This window comes from Coloeus monedula, assembly GCF_965178545.1.
Source record: "Coloeus monedula genome assembly, chromosome: 3".
In the NCBI taxonomy this organism is placed as follows: Eukaryota; Metazoa; Chordata; class Aves; order Passeriformes; family Corvidae; genus Coloeus; species Coloeus monedula.
This window is the reverse complement of record NC_138783.1, coordinates 118,360,700-118,374,185: the sequence shown is the minus strand read 5'-3', so window position 1 is coordinate 118,374,185 and position 13,486 is coordinate 118,360,700.

The following is a 13,486-nucleotide window of genomic DNA, read 5'->3' as shown; positions in this document are numbered from 1 at the left end:
CCTGGGCAGCCCCTGCCAAGGCCTGAGCTCCCTTTCCATGGGGAAATTGCTCTTGGTGTCCTTGGAAAAGCCCTGGGGGTGCTGGTGCCAGCGGCTGGACACGAGCCCAGGGGTGCCCAGGTGGGCAAGGAGGCCACTGGCACCTGGGCTGGATGAGGAATTGTGTGTCCAGCAGGAGCAGGGCAGGGATTGTCCCTCTGTGCTGGGCACTGAGAGGCCCCTCGAGGGCTGTGCCCAGTTCTGGCTCCTGCAGGAGAGCCCTGGAGGGGCTGGAGCGTGTCCAGGGCAGGGAAGGGAGCTGGGAAGGGGCTGGAGCCCCAGGAGCGGCTGAGGGAGCTGGGAAAGGGGCTCAGGCTGGAGCAGAGGAGGCTCAGGGGGGACCTTGTGGCTCTGCACAGTTTTCCACCATTCCCAGCCCCATCTGCACCTTCCCCCTGCCACCAGGGGAACTTTGGGATCCAGCAAATTCCCACCGTGAGGCAGCACAACCCCAATTTCAACCCCAGGAGCTCCAGATCCCCATCCCTGCCTGGAGCACTTTTCCTGCCTCATATCCCTGTGGAATTTGGCCCAGGCCACAGGGAAAAACCCAAATTCCTGAGCTAAAACCCTGCCAGTCCTTTCCAGTTCTTATCAGGCCACCTGCCTGCAAGTTCCCAGTTGCTGAGCACCAGCAAGGTGGTGGTAATAATAATAATAATAATAATAGTAATAATAATAATAATAACAACAACAACAACAACAAAACAACTCTGTAATAACTCAGTAATGACTGAGACTCAATAATAACTCAACAGTGACTCAACAATGACTCAATAATGCCTCAATAATAATAATAAAATATGATGAAAATGAAAATGATAATAATGATAATAATAATGAGAATAATAATGATAAATACTGTTCCCAGATAACCAGATAATCAAATTGTGCAGGCTGGAATGTGCAAATCCACCTCCATATCCCTCTGAAAAGGGAACTTGGTGAGGCCTGAGCTGAGGGGCAGCCAAGGACGGCAAGTTCCAAATGTCTTCCACCACCTTAAAATGGGAATAAAAGGCCCTCGGAAAAGGAGAGCCCCTGGCTGCTGGAGCACCCGGTGAGGAGAGCTCAGAAAAGGTCTTAAAACCCAAATTATGGAAGCTCAGGAAGCTCCCAGTCCTCCTCCATTCATTCCTCCGCCCTGCCCGAGCCAGAGGCAGAGAGTTCCCGGCTCATTTCCTGGGATCAGGGGGTTGAAAGCCATCCAAGCTCCACTTGCCCACTGTACCCTGGCAGTTCCCACACGGAGTCTCCTCCTCAGCAAGGAAACCTCCCCAGCTCCGTGCCAGGGAGCGAAGTTTCTGGGAAAGCTGCCACCACTTCTTCCAATCAATTGTTTTAAGATGCCACCACTTCTCCAGGGCTGGAAGTGCCACTCTTGGGGACATCTGAAAATAATTCCTTCCTTTTTAGGTCAAACGTTGCCCTCCAGCACTGCAGAGCCCACATGACAGGAGGAATTGAAGGGAGAAGAGGCCTGCTCTGGAGCTGAGATGCCCAGCACAGAGCTCCTGGTGTGGTCCCGGCTGGAATGTCATTGAATATCCCAGGCACTGAGGTTTGGAGTCGGGAGGATGAGCTGAATCCAACCCCTCCTCGGGGGTAAGGGAGGGGAGCAGCAGTTTAGGTTTCAACCTCAAGTGATACCTCATTCATTTAGGGAAAAAACCCAAGAGGGGATGTGAGGCTTGAGACTCCTCAGGAAAAGAAAAAAAGGGAAAAATCCGGCAGTACGAGGCCTAATCCATGTGCTGGGACAGCTCCTTATCGGCCCATAAAGGAGCAATGAACACAATAATTCAATTTTTCCCTCACTAAAGGCTCAGCTGGAAGGGAAACCTGAGCTTGTTACAGTTTTCCGACCAAACAACGGGAAAAATCCCGCCAAGATGGAAGATTGGGAATGCCTGGGATCAGAGGAGGAGCAGGCAGCACCTAGAGCAGCAGCACTTCCCTTTGGAACACCCAGCTGGGCAAGGAGGAAACAATCACACCTTGTCTGCTCCACCTCTGCCTGCCCAGCCTTAATTAGAGCCCAGTGTGAGAAAATTGGGATGGATTGTCTCAGACAGCATTCCCAGGAATTGGATTAAACTCACACTGGCACCTACAGAGGGCCAAGCAGGAAGAGCAGGAGCCAAAATCCCCACCTTGCCCTGCTGGGATCCCCAAATAATCCCCCAGGAGCAGGGCTCCCCTCGGCCTCAGAGCTCCCCAAATCCTTCACCCTGGAATCAGGGAAAACACAGAAAACATGCAGAAGTGGGAAAACACCTGAGGAATTGCCTCCTTCTGGAGACACCTCAGCCCAGGCACACTCACCAGGACCAGGAATTGCCAGAATATTTGTTCCCAGCCAAACGGGTTTTTTTTAAATGGAATTTCAAATTTACTGAGTCAGGCATACCCCAGAATTCCATGGAATGTCATTTTGGTGCCTTCCAGCCATAAAAACCCGGCCCACAGGTGCTCCCACCCACATCCATGAGCACAAGTAGGACTTTAGTTAAGGCACTGTTGTAGGCAGGCCTAAAATGATAAAATCCTGGAATGGTTTGGGTTGGGAGGGACCTTAAAGCCCATCCAGTGCCACCCCTGCCATGGCAGGGACACCTCCCACTGTCCCAGGCTGCTCCAAGCCCCAATGTCCAGCCTGGCCTTGGGCACTGCCAGGGATCCAGGGGCAGCCCCAGCTGCTCTGGGCACCCTGTGCCAGGGCCTGCCCACCCTCCCAGGGAACAATTCCTGCCCAATCTCCCATCCAGCCCTGCCCTCTGGCACTGGGAAGCCATTCCCTGGCTCCTGGCCCTCCATGCCTTGTCCCCAGTCCCTCTGCAGCTCTCCTGGAGCCCCTTTAGGCCCTGCAAGGGGCTCTGAGCTCTCCCTGGATCCTTCTCCTCTCCAGGTGAGCACCCCCAGCTCTCCCAGCCTGGCTCCAGAGCAGAGGGGCTCCAGCCCTGGAGCAGCTCCGTGGCCTCCCCTGGCCTCTCTCCAGCAGCTCCACATCCTTCCTGTGGGGAAAATGAGGCCATTTTGAGTTGATGCTAGAATTTGGGATTCCAAATTTATGCTGCCGCATTCTGGATTTAAGGCTGCAAAGGGTGAGCAGGAAGGTGCCAGAACTACCAGAATTTTCCAGTAAGGCATCCAGTCCTTCCCAGGACTCCCAATTGCTGAGCACCAACGAGGCCACAACTCAGGGAACTGTTCCCAGATAACCATCCATGGGATTGTGCTGTGCAAGGGCCAGGCTGGGACATGCAAATCCACCTCCAAAGGAATCTGTGCCCTCTGGAATGGGGCTGAGGGGCAGCCAGGGAGGGCAAAGCCCAAATGTCTTCTGCAACCTCAGAGTGAACATAAAAGGCACTTGGATAAGTTCTCATTTCCAGGGCCAGGTTGGATGGGGTTTGGAGCCACCTGAGACAGTGGAAGGTGTCCCTGCCCATGGCAAGGGTGGCACTGGACGATCCTTAAAATCCCTTCCAACCCAAACCATTCTGGAGTTCTGGGATTCACTCTGAGGAGACTTTTCCTGGCTGCTGAGCTGCCTTCCCTACACTGATCCTACCCTGTGAGGGTAGATAGGAACCTGAGGAAGGTTCTCCATCCAGGTGAAGTGTCCCAGCCCTGCTCCATCTCCTGGAACACTTCAGGAGCCCCTTCCACCCCCTCATTCCGGCCAGGAAGCAGCTGACAGTGATGGCTTGTCCTGCCTCGCTTGCAAGCCAAGGAGAACAGGGAGCAGGGAACAATGGAGGAGAAATGGCACACGTGGAACAAGGCTGCTGTAAAGGCTTCAGTAATCAGCTCTGACAAAGACACCCCGAAATGTCCAATTGTTCCAGGGGGAGGGAGGGAGCTGCACAGGGGCTCTGTGTCCAGACCCACAGATCAGGGAAATTAGGGAACACAAACGGCACCTGGGGCCACCCCGAGTCATCACCGACAGGAGTTCATTAATGAAAGGCCTGAGGAAAGAACAGATGGCTCCATGGGAAACTCCAGGAGATTCTTTAGGCTGGCCTAGCAGGCAGTGGCACGTTTGGAAAACTGCTCCTGATGAAGGGAATGATAAATGACTGGGAACAAGAGACAAGAGGGAGATCAGAAGAGCCAAACTGGAGCTTGAAAAATAAATAGCCTCAAGTATTCAAACAAACCAGCTCGAGGTCCGTGCAGGATTTGTCTCCATCTGTGCCTCGGTTCAGGTCAGGGTTTGGAGCAAAGCTCTTCATCTTCACTGGATGTGCTCTGCTCCTGGCTCGGAGCAACGATGGAAACGATGGAAACGATGGAAATCCTGCCCAGCTCCAATCCCTGGGTGTCCCTGGCTGCAGGGAGGGCTCAGGGCAGGGCCCGGGCTCTGCTCCGGGGCCCAGCAGCGGCACCAGAGCACCGGGCAGGGCCTGAGCCCGGCAATTGCCCTGCACAGGAGGCAGAACTGCTGCCCTGGGCAGGGCCCGGGCTGGAACAGAGCCCAGAGAGGGGCTGGAGCCTCCTCCTGGGGATATTCCAGAATATCCACACTCCTGGGCCCTGGGCTCTGGGATGATCCCAGGTGACCACAGCTGGCCCTTCCAGCCTCACCCATCCCGGGGTTCTGTGCCAGCAACTGTGGCTCAGGCTCCAGCCCAGCACTGAGTTTAAACCATGTCGCAGGTTTACCTTGCTGAGTCTGGCTGAAATTAAGTCAGGTTCTCACAGAAATAAATGAATTCATTAAACTCAGGCCCTGTTTCCACCCTGGGAGGCTGCACAGTTCTGGGTTTTTCTCAGGGAGCTGAACCAAAGTCAAACATCACCAGAGCTCATGGTTAAACCAGTTTAAAAAAAAGAACAAGATGTTGCCAGAACTTCACTCAAATGGAGTTTTTGTCCTACAAAAATCCTTCCCTGTGAGGGTGGTGAGGGGTTGGGATGGAATTCCCAGAGTAGCTGGGGCTGCCCCTGGATCCCTGGCAGTGCCCAAGGCCAGGCTGGACATTGGGGCTTGGAGCAGCCTGGGACAGTGGGAGGTGTCCCTGCCATGGCAGGGGTGGCTCTGGATGATCCCTACAATCCCTCCCAACCCAACCCATCCAGAATTCCATGGTTCTCTAATTCAGCTGCAAATGGATTTTTTCCCAGCTCGGTTGGTTCTCAGAGGATCCATCAGGCACAGCTGCAGCTGCAGCGCCGTGGATTCCACGGCATTCCAGGGGAAAGGAGAGGTCAGGGGGATGTGTGGCCTTTCCAGCAAAATCCTCTGCTTATCTGCAGGCTCAGACTTCAGCTGGAATCACAGAATCCCAGACTGGTTTGGGTCAGGAGGGACCTTAAAGCCCATCCAGTGCCACCCCTGCCATGGCAGGGACACCTCCCACTGTGCCAGGCTGCTCCAAGCCCCAATGTCCAGCCTGGCCTTGGGCACTGCCAGGGATCCAGGGGCAGCCCCAGCATTTTGGGGCATCATGAAATCATAAAACATGGATAAGAAATAGAAAATTACCTGAGATCACTTTTTGACTGAAGTTCCAACCACGAACCTTCATTTCAGAGCTGACCAAAACTCTGAACTTCTTTTCTCATCAAAGTTCTGACAGTTTGAAATTTGGGATCGATCCAAGTATTAAAGCAGAGGGAGCAGCTGGAGCTGGGCCAGGGCAGGGTTAGGTTGGATTTTAGGGAAAGGTTCTTCCCCCAGAGGCTGCTGGGCACTGCCCAGGCTCCCCAGGGAATGGGCACGGCCCCGAGGCTGCCAGAGCTCCAGGAGCGTTTGGACAGCGCTGCCAGGGATGCCCAGGCTGGGATTGCTGGGGGGGCTGGGCAGGGCCAGGGGTGGGACTGGGTGATCCCGGTGGGTCCCTTCCAGCTCTGGATATTCCAGGATTCTCTGAATCTCTAGAAACATTTCAGCAATTTCCCAAGAAATGCCCAATCTGGAAGAAAACACAAATTAAAACTGGTTTTATTTGCTGAAGTTAAACCTGGTTCCCCAGAGTCCAATATAGACCTTTTAAACTTCATTTTAAACTAAATCCTCTCTTATGGAAGTTCTTTTACTTCGTGTTTTCCTGTTATTTCATGACTAATCTATGGAATTATGCACTGACTAATCCCAGCATGTCATAATATGACACAGCATCATTTAAATCTCCTTCTCTTTTACCCAAAAATGTTATTTTTAACAGCATTAAGGGCAGTTGCTGCCTGGCACTGATCAAAACATCTTTTTTTCCCCTCATAGGATGGTTTGGTGCTTTGACACAGCAAAGAAAGGAAGATGAAATATTTCAGTCAGCTCTCAGCTGAAGTTACTCTAAATTATATTGAGAATCAAATAAAAAAGTCAAATGGAAGTGATGGGATGTTTGAACTGGGTGTCACTCTGTGTGTACAACACCACATGCAATTCCCAGAAACAGCTGAAAACTCCAAAAGGTACAAAATAAAACGGAATAAAAATAATTTTTAAATAAAACCCCCCCACTACAATGATATAAAATGAGGTTATTTCCCCAACAATCCCTAGAACCAGCTGAAAACTCTGAAAAATACAAAATAAAACAGAATAAAAAGAATATTTTAATTTAAAAAAAACCCACTACAATGATATAAAATGAGGTTATTTCCCCAACAATCCCTAGAAATAGGTGAAAACTCTGAAAAATACAAAATAAAACAGAATAAAAAGAATTTTTTAATTAAAAAACCCCCCACTACAATGATATAAAATGAGGTTATTTCCCCAACAATCCCTAGAAATAGGTGAAAACTGAAAAATACAAAATAGAAGAAAATAATAATAATTTTTAAATAAAAAAACCCCACTACAATGATATAAAATGAGGTCATTTCCCCAACAGTTCCCAGAAACAGCTGAAAACTTGGAAAGATACAAAAGAAAACAGAATAAAAAGCATTTTTAAATTAAAACCCCGCTACAATTAAAAATATAAATATACAAATAAAAGGAGGTTATTTCCCCAACAATTCCCAGAAATAGCTGAAAACGCTGCAAGATACAAAATAAAAACTGAATAATTTTTTTTTTTTTTAATAAAAAAGCCCCAGTACAATCCTGGAAAACGAGGTTCCCCAAACAAAAGGTGCAGCAGGAGCAAAAGAGCCGCGATCCGTTTGATCCTGCGGCGATTTTTGATCCCAAATGGGTGGGAAAAGCCTCTCCCTCTGAAGCTCCAGCGGCCACTGCTGGGAGAGCAGCAATAAAAAAGGAATTGGCTCGGGAATTGTGTCCCTCAAAGGGAAGGAAGTGATCAAAACCAGCCGGGATTCCAAGTTCTCCTCATTTGCGCAGCACTTCTGTGGAACGATCGCTCCTGGTCTCCGGGGTTTCCCCAATAACCTTCAGGTGACCCGGGATACTCCGGGATCATTTGAAATTCCAGGAGAACCCGATTCCATGTGCAGTCTCTCCGGGACTGCTCATTTATAGGGAAAGGTTTTCATGGAATCCCAGAATATCCTGAGTGGGAAGGGACCCCCAGGGATCACCCAGTCCCACCCCTGGCCCTGCCCAGACCCCCCAGCAATCCCAGCCTGGGCATCCCTGGCAGCGCTGTCCAAACGCTCCTGGAGCTCTTTTAATTTTAATTAGGCTTTAAAGAATTAAAGAATAAAATAAAGGTGCAGCTTTCCAGGCACTCAAAGGTCCTTTGGAATGTGAGGCCGCCATCACATTCCCAGGACACACCAGGCCTGACCAGGATTTTCCAAGCTGATGTCCTCAGCAATTAAAAGAGAAGAAAAGAGGGAAAATTAAAAAGAAATAAATCTGGGACAGTGGAAGGTGTCCCTGCCCATGGCAGGGGGTGGGAATGGGATGAGCTTTAAGGTCCTGTCCAACCCAAACCATTCCATGGTTCCCACTTTTCCCACCTGGAAGAGGAAGGGCTTTGGAAGGATAAATGGAAGGAATTCTAATGAGGAGAAGAGAAAAGAGCTCCATCCCCAGGAGCAGCTCCATGCTCCAGATTGGATTTGGAGAACCCGTTCCAGTCAGATTCCAGAGTGGGATGGGATCAGGGACAGTGCCAGCAGAGCCCCACAGCTTCTCAGGAGGGAAACAAATGCTGGAAGCTGCAGATGCCTGATTCGTGTCTTAATATTGCCCTGATTTCACTGGGAAACATTCCAACAAAACCAGTGGTTATGGGGAACTGAGAGGCACCTGATCTGCTCCATAATCTCTGCAGGGAATATCCCAGAATCCCAGAATTACTGAGGTGGGCAGAGCCCTCCAGGATCACCCAGTGCCACCCCAGCAGCACCAGCAGCACCCCAAAGCCTGTCCCCAAGGGCCACATCCAGACTCCTCCTGAGCACTCCCAGAGACAGTGACTCCAGCACTCCCTGGGCACCTCATCCCAAGGCCTCACCACTCTGGCAGGGAAAAATTGTTTCCAATCTCCAACCTGAGCCTGCCCTGGTGCCATTGGAGGCCATTTCCTCTCCTCCTTTCCCTTGGCACACGGCAGCAGAGCCCGACCCCCCTCACTGCCCCTCCTGGCAGGGACTTGTGCAGAGCCACAAGGTCCCCCCTGAGCCTCCTTTGCTCCAGCCTGAGCCCCTTTCCCAGCTCCCTCAGCCGCTCCTGGGGCTCCAGCCCCTTCCCAGCTCCCTTCCCTGCCCTGGACACGCTCCAGCCCCTCCAGGGCTCTCCTGCAGGAGCCAGAACTGGACCCTCCTGTCAGGGATTTGAGGTTTTATTTCCATGTCATTGAGTTTTCCTTGGATCTGTGGCAGAGCCTGGGTTCACTTTGCTTGCCCTGCTGATTTCACTCCAACTCAGTGACTCGCTTGACTCCATCCAGCTCCAGAAATCAGAGCTTTCTGCAGAGTTCTCCTGAAAGATTCCTAACAAACGTTCCTTGGAAGATAATGAAAAAGCAACTCTTGGCAGAGAGAAGATTTTCCAGGTGGCCAATTAACTTTAATGAGTTTTCTGCTCTTTTTTGTGTCCCTTATTTGAAAACATCTCGTGGGGGTTGGTTGGAGCCTTCTGGAGTTTCGGGAAGGCTGCTGGCTTCTCCTGGCTGGAGTGGTTTAGGGAGTCCTGGGGAGAGATGGAGACTTTCTCTGACTTCAGATAAACAGGTGCCATTTGTTTGTGACATCTCACAAAGCGCTGCCTGGGAGTGCAGACAGGGCTGAGATGGAAATGCCCGGATCCTCTTTTGTCCCTTGGCCATTTCTTTGTAGCTTTTTCTCCAGTGCTTTTTTTTTGTTTTGGTACAAAGAAGTTCAATTTTAGTTTTTCATTTGAGCCTCATTGTCAGAAACCAAACCAATCCTGGCCCTATGCCAGGAAACTGCACTTTGGAGGTATTTGCACTTAATTTGCTTTCAAACTGCATCAGGTGTCTCCTGTAATTAAATTAATTTCCACCTATTCTTCTTCACTCCTCTCATCTCTCCTTCGGTGCATTCCTGAAGCAATTGCAGCTCTTTGGAATTCTTCTCATTGAGTGTTTCTGTCACTGGCAGTGGCCAGGGAGCTGCTTGAGGAATGTTCTGTCCCTGGATTTCTGAGTATGAGCCCAGGGGTGCCCAGGTGGGCAAGAACATCGTGGCCTGGATCAGGAATTGTGTGTCCAGCAGGAGCAGGGCAGGGATTGTCCCTCTGTGCTGGGCACTGAGAGGCCCCTCGAGGGCTGTGCCCAGTTCTGGCTCCTGCAGGAGAGCCCTGGAGGGGCTGGAGCGTGTCCAGGGCAGGGAAGGGAGCTGGGAAGGGGCTGGAGCCCCAGGAGCGGCTGAGGGAGCTGGGAAAGGGGCTCAGGCTGGAGCAAAGGAGGCTCAGGGGGGACCTTGTGGCTCTGCACAAGTCCCTGACAGGAGGGGGCAGCCGGGGGGGTCGGGCTCTGCTGCCAGGGAACAGGGACAGGAGGAGAGGGAACGGCCTCAGGCTGGGCCAGGGGAGGCTCAGGGTGGACAGCAGCAGGAATTTCCCCATGGAAAGGGAGCTCAGGCCTTGGCAGGGGCTGCCCAGGGAGGTTTGGAGTGCCCATGCCTGGAGGTGTCCCAGGAAGGGCTGGAGGTGGCACTCAGTGCTCTGGGCTGGGGACAAGGTGGGCATGGGGCACAGCTGGGCCTGGCTGGGCTGGGAGGGCTTTTCCAGCCTCAGGGATCCTGGGATTCTGTGAAAACAAAGCATTGCACGTGTTTGGAGGAACGAGGCACCTTGGTGAACCCCCAGACTTGATTTCATCCTCCCAAAAATCCCTCAGCAAATACTTTTGGTCAAGCCCTGTGCCACGGGACTCCAGCTGGTCCGTGTGGTTTGGCCGCACTTCCCATTGAAAGAACCCATAACATTTCTGTGGATTCTCACATGAGGAACACCACTATTGTCCTTTCCTAAATGCCAGCGTTCAGAGACTGTGCAATTCCCACCAGAATAACCCTGGGAGGGGGCTCGTGCTCCTCACAGTGCAATTAAGGAGGTCTTTGAGACCACAGCTGTTTTTAGAGCTCCCCAAGGTCGGCAGGAATGTCCCGGGCAGTGGGGATTGGGATGCTGGGATTTACAACCCCTCTCCCAGTCACTCGGATTACTCAGAGTCAGTGGAGGCTGGGGAGCAGAAAATCCTACACGGGGAGAAATGTTGGATTCCTCAGCAGTGATTCACCCTCCCAGCACAGAGAAATCAGCACCTAAAGGGATCCAGGAGAGCTGCAGAGGGACTGGGGACAAGGCATGGAGGGCCAGGAGGCAGGGAATGGCTTCCCAGTGCCAGAGGGCAGGGCTGGATGGGAGATTGGGCAGGAATTGTTCCCTGGCAGGGTGGGCAGGCCCTGGCCCAGGGTGCCCAGAGCAGCTGGGGCTGCCCCTGGATCCCTGGCAGTGCCCAGGGCCAGGCTGGACATTGGGGCTTGGAGCAGCCTGGCACAGTGGGAGGTGTCCCTGCCATGGCAGGGGTGGCACTGGATGGGCTTTAAGGTTCCTCCTGACCCAAACCATTCTGGAATTCCATGGTTCTATAATTCCAGGTGCTGGATCCCAGCACACAGAGCTCAGGGCAGAGCTCTGGATTAGTCCCAGCACCTGGAATTTTCTGGCATCACAAACCAGGGTTACACAGTCCAGAGAAGTGAGAACCTTCACGCAGCCCTCAGAGGGGACAGACAGGGAGCAACCACAGCCAGGGAGGTGTCACCTGGAGCAGGTCTGGGAACACCACAGCTCTGAGAGCAAACAAATCCATGTTGTGACCAGAGACTACGAAACTGATGCAGAAAATGCTCTTAATAAATCTGTTTTAACCCATTCTAATCAGAGTTTTGTTGTATATCCAGTGGTGCCAGTGACAGGACAGGAGGAGCAGCGGCCATGAACTAAACCACAACAAATTCCACCCCAGCAGGAGGAAGAAGGTCTTTCCATGGAGCCCTGGAACAGCTGCCCAGGGAGGTGATGGATTCTCCCTCTCTGGAGACATCCCAACCCCACCTGGATGTGTTCCTGTGTCACCTGCTCCAGGTGACCCTGCCTAGGCAGGGGTTGGACTGGGTGATCTCCAGAAGGTCCCTCCAAGCCTGGTAATTCTGGGATTCTGGGATCTCAACCCTTGGAGCACCACACTGGGTGCCAAAAAGGACCTCGTGGTTTAACCTGGCAGCCAAAGCCCACCCAGACATGTGGGCACCCTCAGTGCCAGGGGATGGGGAGGGACCCAGAAAAAAGGGAAAACTTGTGGGCTGAGATGAAGACAGGTTAATAGGACACAAAAATAAGGGAAAGGCGCGGAATCATGGAATGGTTCGGGCTGGAAGGGACCTTAAACTCATCTTGTTCCAACCCCAGACACCTTCCACTGTCCCAGGGTGCTCCAAGCCCTGTCCAAGCTGGCCTGGGACACTGCCAGGGATGAGGAGCTGAGTGTGACCCAACACACCCAACTCCCACCTCCAGCTCTGCTCGTGTCCTGCATAACAAACAAAGCCTTGGGCTCCGGAGTTTCTTGGAAAACTCCTTTTCCAGTCCAAGATTCTGCAGCTTTGCCTTCCTGATGATCGTCCTGCTTCCCCTGGCAGCAATCCCAAACCCTTCCAATGCAGCTGAGGGGAATCTGAGCAGCACCAGGTGCACCTGGTCACTTTTGGTTTCGTTTCTCTTCCCCTTTGGGCTGGGTGCAGCTCCTCTGGAATTGTTTTCCTCACTAGAAGGGAGGGAATTATTTATAGGGGATTCCAGGGGTTATCAAAGCAAACTCTCTACTCTTTCCAGTGGCTGGGACAACTGGGAATATCCTACCCTACCCTTGGAGGATCCTTCATGCCCGTGCCAGGAGCACTCCTAAGGTCCCCTCACCCTTAGTGTCTAAGGTCTGAGAGTATTTCATTCCCAACATTCCCTGAGTAGAAGAGTGGGAATGCTGCCTGGGCATCGTTAGGATAATGAGCATCCTGCTCCTGGCTCCCTCCTGTCTCTGCCAGCTCCCTGTGTCCACAGATGGATGTCACAGACTGGGACATTGTCATCCTGCTTGCCACCCAAAACCAGGGGACAGCCAGGACACCGAGTGTGCCACCAGCCTCCTCTGCAGCTCCCAAGGGGAATTGGGGAGGGAAAATCCAATGGAAAATCCAATCCTCCCTACCTGTGACCTTCACATCAGCCCTCAGCACAAAACTGAGCTGAGCTCAGCTCGTGCCCACAGGCAGCAGCTCTGGAGAGCCCTGCAGGTGTTGGACATTCCCCAAGGAATGTTGGATGTGTCTCCACCAGACCCTGCAGAGAAGCTCCCTGTGGGTCTTCACCAGCAGAATTCCCAGCTCTGAAACCCTGCTGAGGTGGCTGAGGGATTCCCCTTGGGAGAAGCATTGTACTGTCAGGATACACGGAATTATGGAATGGTTTGGGTTGGGAGGGAATTTAAATCATCCCATCCCATCCCTGACACCTTCCACTCTCCCAGGCTGCTCCAAGCCCCAGTGTCCAACCTGGCCTTGGACACTGCCAGGGAGCAGCCACAGCTTCCCTGAGCATCCACAACTCCTCTGTTCCCACAGAACTCAGCCAGGGGCCTCTCACAGATGCAGTGGGATCTCACCACCCCACAGAACTCCCCTCAGGATTTTCCTCAGCCAGATTCCCTCCGTGCCAGCAGCACCCTCCACACACGCCTGACTCGGCAGCCCAAGCAGAACCCGACCCCAACAGGGATTCAAGCCCTCCCAGGTTCCCAGCATCCATCCCCTTGCAGTAAAACATCCTAGGAAAGTAACCTGGGATACTTCAGGAGTGGGATCTGTCAGTGCCAAGCTCCCCCTCTTCCATGAGTGGTGCCCCTTTATCCAGCATCTCCTTCGCTGGAGTTTGTGTTTTTCCAAGGGCTCTTCAGTGGGATGTTGCGGGAAAATGCTGCCAGCACCCAAGCTGGAGAGAAGGGAATCATAAAATCTCAAAGGCCAATTGAAACCCCTCATATTTCAAACAGTC